This window comes from Chiloscyllium plagiosum, unplaced genomic scaffold (assembly GCF_004010195.1).
Source record: "Chiloscyllium plagiosum isolate BGI_BamShark_2017 unplaced genomic scaffold, ASM401019v2 scaf_11537, whole genome shotgun sequence".
NCBI lineage: Eukaryota > Metazoa > Chordata > Chondrichthyes > Orectolobiformes > Hemiscylliidae > Chiloscyllium > Chiloscyllium plagiosum.
In genome coordinates this window covers 8,563-15,875 of record NW_025214235.1, presented here as the reverse complement: position 1 = coordinate 15,875, position 7,313 = coordinate 8,563, and the positions used below count along the sequence as shown (strand labels likewise).

The window sequence follows — 7,313 nt, the reverse complement described above, 5'->3', positions numbered from 1 at the left end:
GTGGCCATCATTGAGAAAGTGCAAGAAACACTGAATGGCCTGAAGGTGCATAAATCGTCTGGATCAAATGGAGTACCCTCCAGAGTTATAAGGTAGACAACTGAAGAAATAGTGGATACATTAGTGGAGAACTTTCAGGAATCGGTAGAATCAGAAAGGGTGCTACAAGACCAAAAAAAATCACAAATGTGACACCCCATTTTAAAAAGAAACCACACAAAAGCTGGAAAATTACACACCAATCAGCTGAATCTTGGTTGTGGATAAGGTCCTGGAATTCATTGCGTTGAAAGAAATTTTTGAATACTTGTAAGTGTCTGTCAAAATAACGCAAAATCAGCATGGTTTCATCAAGGGGAAGACATGCTTGACAAATCTGGAAGATTTCCTCTTTGAAGAAGTAACAACGAAGGTAGACAAAGGAGAGCCAATGGATGTTATGTATCTGGACTTTATGAAGGCCTTTGATATTTGCCACACAGGAGGCTACTGAATAACATAAGGGCCCATGATGTCAGTGGCAAGGTGCGCTCATAGGACAAAATGCAGTGATTAGGAATAAAATAATCCTTCTCAAGATGGCAGCTGGTGACAAGTGGCGTTCCTCAAGGCTGTGTTGGGACCACAACTTTTCATTTTCTCTATTAGCGATCAGATAAAATACCTGAGGGCAATGTGTGTCAATTTGCAGACAATGCAAAGACAGAAGGACAGGTAGCATGAGAAGGCGGGGATGCTGCAGAAGGATATGGACATGTAGGGCAGGTTGAATCTGTAGTCAGGAAGATAGTTGCAAAGATGACATTTATTTTTGGAATACTTGAATATAAAAGCAGGGATGCACGTCCGAGGCTCTATAAGGGTCTAGTCAGACCACATCTGGATTTCTGTGCGCACGTTTGGTCCTCAAATTTCAGGAAGAATGCACTGGTCCTGGGGTGTGTTCAGAGGTGATTCACGATTATGGTCCCAGGAATGAAAAGCTTGACACATGAGGAACGTTTGAGGACTCTGGGTCTATTCCCACGAAGTTTAGAAGGATGAGGGGCAATTTAATTGGTACTTACAGAATCGTGAATGGCCTGGACAGAGTGGATGCTGGGAAGGTGTTTCCATTTTTAGTAGAGACTAGAACCGAAAGGCACGCCTTGGAGAAAAGAGAAGACATTTGAGAAAAGTAATAAGAGACACTAATTCAGGTAGGAAGTGGTGAATGTATGGAATTCATGGTCAGATAAGGCTGTGGAAGCCAGGTCTTTAATTACATGTAAGACTGAGGTATGTGGCAGCGTGGTTGTCAAGGGGATCAAGGATTATGAGGCGAAAGCAGGAGAATTGGGTTTAGAAAGATATCTGCCATGATTTAATTACAGAGCAGACTCACTGCGCTGAATGGTTTAATTTCTGCTCCTGTTGTCTCATGGACTTATGTATCGAATGACCTCCATCTGTATGTTCCCCTCCAAGGAACATGCCAGGCTGACTTGGGGCATTGTCAGCGAAGATCTGATCGAGTGCTGATCCAGACTTGATGCGCCAAGTGGTCTCTTTCCGCCCTCCATCTTCTATTTTATCATTCTTCCGAGAAAAAAAAATGATGAACGCAATGACAAGACTTGTGGCCGGTCCTCTGACTCTTCTCTGAACAGGCAGTTGCTAAATTTCCAGCATAATTTCCCTGCTCTTATATTCCACCTGCTGTCAAGAACAGAAAGCATCTTTTACCCCGCGAGACCACTTGATCCCTTGCACAAACACCTTCAAAGATTCGTGAATGCCTACTCCAATTTCACTTTTAACAGTCACACCTTTATCATTGTTCCTCCCCAAATTCATTATCACCCCTTCACTGGATGAAATTAATCTCAGCACATTTTCTTGCCAATTGTTTCCAATCTCCCTGCAGTCTATGGCTTTCTTCCTCATGGTTAACTACATGACTAATTGTTACATGATTTGCAAACTGTTAAATGATGGCCACGACAAATAATTAAAAATTGTTGACCTATATGAGAAAACAATAGAACTCACAGAAGCCATGGTTCATAAGCTTGCAGAGGACAGCAGAATTGGAGACTGCAAAGAAGGTGATCTAAGATTCCTGAAGGATATTATTCCAATATGTCTTTGGGCTGAAAATTGTCACATGGAGTTCAATCTGGATAAATGGAAGGTATTGCATTTTGCTACATCAGATAAGAGTAGGGCTTATACAATGAATGATCGGGCGTTGCATCGTGTTGTGGAACACGGAGGCCACGAATGCAATAATTCATTTTAATTTGCTTCATATATAGACAGAATGGTTAAAGAAATGTCATCTTGCCTTTGTTGTTCTGTCCTTTGAGTATAGGAGTTGGTACGTTATGTTGAAGTTGAATAGGACAATCGGTGATGTCTCTTCTGGAATACTTTGTCCAGTTCCTGTCGCCCAGTAATAGCACGGAAATTATTCAGCTGGAGTAGGTTTAGAACAGGTATACCAGCGTATGGCTAGTGGGGAAGGTTTGTGTTATAACGAAAGGCTGGATAGGCTGAGAATATTTCCAGGAGTTTGAAAGGCGACCTGATAGACATTTAGAAATTATTGACAGTTCGGCTAGAGTTAACTGTAACTGTCTTTTCTCCAAGGAGGGGCACTTCAACTCGAGATGGCAAATGTTTAAAGTGAAAAGAGGGATTTAAAATAAGACATGAGAGGCTTTTTTAAAAGAGGATGGTTTATGTGTGCAATTCACTTCCTGAGGCAGTGATGAATGAAAGTACATTTACAATATTTACAGGATATTTGGATCGATAAATGAATTGGAAAGTTTCAGTGGGATTAACAAAAGCTATTCATTCATGCCGAGTACATTATTTAGAGCCCAGAGGGAAGTTCAGAATCAACCACGATATTATGGATCTGGAGAAACATGCCAGCCAGACCAAATAGGTATGGCAGTTTCCTTCCCTATCAGGCATTAGTGAATCAGATCGACAACAACTGATTCAACATCATCATTAGACTCCAGCTATCTGTTTAAATAAAATTCCAGCATCTGCCATGCCAGAGTTTCAACCCGTGCCCACAGAATTATATCTGGACATTCATATTAACAATGCAGTAATAATATCACCAGGGCATTATTAACCCTCAATTGTTACAGGAGCCGTCACATGCGACTCGTTTAGTTTGTCATTATATGCAGTATGAAGGTGTGCAGATTACTGGAATCAACCATGGGAAATGAAGGGAAACGTAATAGGTATGGAGTCTGGGTCTATTAGGATGTGCTTCGGAGGGATGGTGTATACTGGAAGGGCCGAATGGCCTGCTTTCCCACACTGTCGTCATTCTCAGATTAAGGGTCAGCTATGTTATTCAGATCCTGGAGTCACAATTAGGCAGGATTGGATAAAGATGTTAGCATCCCCTGTATAAGCGACGTACATGAATGGGATTGCAGGAAATTAAAGGCATGTTCTCTGTTCCTGAGGTCAGGCTTCCATTACAGGTTTTATTCGTCGACCTTTGTCATTACCAGTTCCGTGTGTGAGTCCCCAAGGATGACTAGCTTTTTATATAACCACAACACCACCTTTTATTGGGAACAAGAAGGTGATTCTGAGCTGATGCGAGCAAAAGCAGAGGCCAATGTCAAAACTACTGATCCAAACAGGAAAATGAAAATTCGAACCTTGCCATCCCAAAGTTTAAGTATCCACACGCTTTAGATGCACCAATCGGCTGTCTCAGCAACATGTACTGTTTATTGTCATAATATTATAAATTGGGGCAAGTTTCCCCTTCCGCCCCGCTTTTGACCAGGAGCTGTCCCAACCTCGGAAATACATGCGCCTCTCTCCTGTCATTCCATCCCAATTTCCAATTGGATCTTCGTGCATGATTCACACAGTTTCTCTGATTCTGAGTCTGGAACTGGGATTATGTGTGATTGCATGCAGCAGTTGGTACTGTCTTGTGTGGGCAAAGTGATGCTAAACTGTAATGCTATTGAAGCATTCGATGTCTGTGGAATGCTGTCACCGTTCAGTCGATCGTATTCTGCGTTGTGATTGCAGCGACCCCGGCTCGAATCCACATCATGGCGGTCAGTTCTCTCCAACATTTGGTGAAACACGGTCAGAAATTAATCGTATTTTACAAGATTATATTCTCCGAGGTGATGATCTGTTTTCCATCGAATTTTGTTCTCTGATATTTCTGCATTTAATGTATCAGTATTTAAACCCAAAAGTTCTCGAAGATGTCTCTCCCTCGCACGCTCCCTAGCTCTCTTTTCCGTCCCTCATCCCATTTGACTGAGGCATTGCACAATCTAACATACATTTTCAGGTTGATACCATCCAGTCTGTTCCGTTGCACTCTGTTGCTGGGTAACCATGCGCCAATCTCTTCATTGGCACCTTCAAATCATTCGATCCGTTTAGATATTGTGGCTGTGAGATCAATTCTCTTTTAGCAGCTTTTACTGACATGGAGCAGAGATTATTGGAGCGTGATGATCAATAAAAGGGCAACAGAGAATAACTGGGGAAAAGAGACTCTGTTGGAAAAAATCCCCCATGAGGGCTTTCTGCGATAGCCTCGTGATATTATCGCTGGACTGTTGACATAGCAAAGTCAGGTAATATTCTGGGCTTACGGGTTGGATTCCCTACACACCACGACGATGGTAGTATGTGAATTCAATAAATGCCTAGAATTAAGATTACTTTGTCTGAAAAACCCATCTGTTCCACTGACGTCCTTAAGGGAAGGAAACTAACGTCCTTATCTGGTCTGGCGTCCACGTGACTCCAAACCGGAAGGCAATAAATGCTGCAGAGCCACCCCCGATGCTGGTACAGAATGGAAATATGTTCATTCGGCTCATTGCTAGAATTGTCCAGGGATGTGATTGCACTGGGAAAATTGCAGGAGAGATTCACTCGGACAGAGTCTAGGCAGAAGAGTTTCTGTCATGAAGGGAGACAGGACAAACTGGGGTTGTTTGTCACCGTGCAGAGGAGTTTGTGAGTGGTATGGATAAGGTAGACTGAAAGAAGCGTTTCCCATCGATGGAAAGAACGATCACAGGGGGCCAGAAATTTAATGAGAGAGACAGAAAGGTTTAAGTAGATGTGTATAAAAGCGGTATAGACCAGCAGGTGTTCGAATTTGGAACACACTGTCTATAAGGGTCAGAGAGGCAGCAACCCTTATAACCTGAAGGAATATTCAGATGTGAATATGTTCTGCCAATACCGTTAAGGCTATGGACTAAACGATTCGGGTCGGTAAGCAGTTGTTTTTTAACAAATGCAACCACAACGGGCTGAAGAGTCTCCTTTGAAACTGTTGTCCTCAGTAGTATAGTGGTTAGTGTCACCGTATGTTATGCGGGAGATAGGAGCTCAATTACTCGCTGGGGCATTGTAAATGTTTTAAAACTGTCGCTCCGTTTCCAAATGCGGGTTATTAATGCCTGTCCTTCCATTCTCCACGGGACATGTCACAAGAAGGACAGTGCTGTCTGAATTAGTGTGAGGAAGGACTGCAGATCCCGGCGAGACAGAGTGTCAGTGAAAGTACAAACACTTGACTTCCGCCGCCTGCACCTTGTGTCTGTATTGGAATCTAAACCATTTAATAGAAAGAAGGAGGAAGTTGAAGAAGAAACAGGGCAAACCAATTCAGATGTGAGTGCAGATACATTTTCCGCAGCATCATGAGGAAAACTGACAAACGAATCTGAGAAATAGTGTCTTTTAGAACTGTCAGTTCACAGAGATGTTTTTGTTCCACTTAAGCCCTTACGAAATTGAATAACAATTTAACTAAAGACTTGAAATATTAGAACACAACAGGCGGTGAGTCACTTGCTGGAAACTGTGTTTACAAGCCAGATGTTTGATGACTCATACTGATATAATAGGTTGAAAGGCCAACTGAACAAAATAGGTAAAAACAAAGTCATCAAGAAAATTCCAAGCATTCCACATCCTCTACACCCGATGTGGCCTCCTCTGTATTGGCGAGACAGGCCGCCTACTGGCGGAGCGTTTCAGAGAACACCTCTGGGACACCCGGACCAACCAACCCAACCACCCTGTGGCTCAACACTTTAACTCCCCCTCCCACTCCACCAAGGATATGCAGGTCTTTGGACTCCTCCATCGCCAGACCACAACAACACGACGGTTGCTGGACAAACTTTCCTCATTCCTGAAGCAGGGCTTATGACCGAAACGTCGATTCTCCTGTTCCCTGGATGCTGCCTGTACTGCTGCGCTTTTCCAGCCACACATTTGCAGTACTGAATTTAGCTATCAGCCGCTGCTTTGGCACTTTTAGCTGTTACTTGTACCGAAGCCCGCCCTGGAGGATTGTCATCCGAAGGTCTGAGGTCGAATGTCCTGGACGACTGAAGTGCTCTCCAACTGGGAAGGGGCATGCCTGTCTGTTGATTGATGTGCAGTACCCATTCCGTTGCTGTCTCCTCTGCTCGGTTTCACCAATATACCATGTCTCAATGTACCTTGCCTGCAGCATGTTGTTTTTTTTTTAGATTAGCGTCAGTCTAAACATTATGGCACGGACACAGCACACAGGGACTAACACTGTCAACATATTATCTGTGATGACACTAATTGGTAAAGTTCACCTGAGAATGTAACTGTTAAAAGAAAGTTGTGCGATTTACATAAGAAAGAAGTGAACCTAACATAGTCATTCTAACAGATGTAAGATTTAACAAAAAAAAGTTTAGTTTCAGTGACATTACACTGTAACGTTTGGCTATAAATTCTGTATCTTACCACTGTGGACTCCACGGTCACCTGATGAAGGATCAGCTCTCCAAAAGCTATTGCTTCCATTAAACCTGTTGGACTATGACCTGGTGTTGTGTGATTTTTAACTTCCCATTAGAATTCGGATCCCATAATTAAATCAGAGATGAAGAAGCATTTCTTCTCTAAGACAGTTCTGGATCTGTGGACCTTCTTTTTGCAGAAGACTGTTGAGGAGGGGTAATTAAAAACAACGACGAGAGTGGGATTCGAACCCACGCGTGCAGAGCACAATGGATTAGCAGTCCATCGCCTTAACCGCTCGGCCACCTCGTCACATATGCAGGCTAGCATATGACGTTATTAATAAGTGAATTGCGTAAATTATGCAGCACAGCAGATATTTCTGCCTCGTGTTGGTGAGATGATAAATAGTACAGTACGGTTCCAAGGCTGATCTCTGGGTTGTGTGGCAAGCGCATTCCCACTCTGCTCACAATGATCTGCACAAAAATGAAGAAAAAAACTGTGCAACA

At 43.0% G+C, this 7,313-nt stretch overlaps 1 non-coding gene across 1 annotated transcript; it reads right to left on the bottom strand.

Annotated features, from left to right (window-relative positions):
• Positions 1 to 7,031: 7,031 nt before the first annotated feature.
• On the bottom strand, positions 7,032 to 7,113 carry trnas-gcu. Its single transcript has one exon. It is a non-coding gene; the product is annotated as a tRNA-Ser (tRNA).
• Between the last annotated feature and the right edge of the window lie 200 nt (positions 7,114 to 7,313).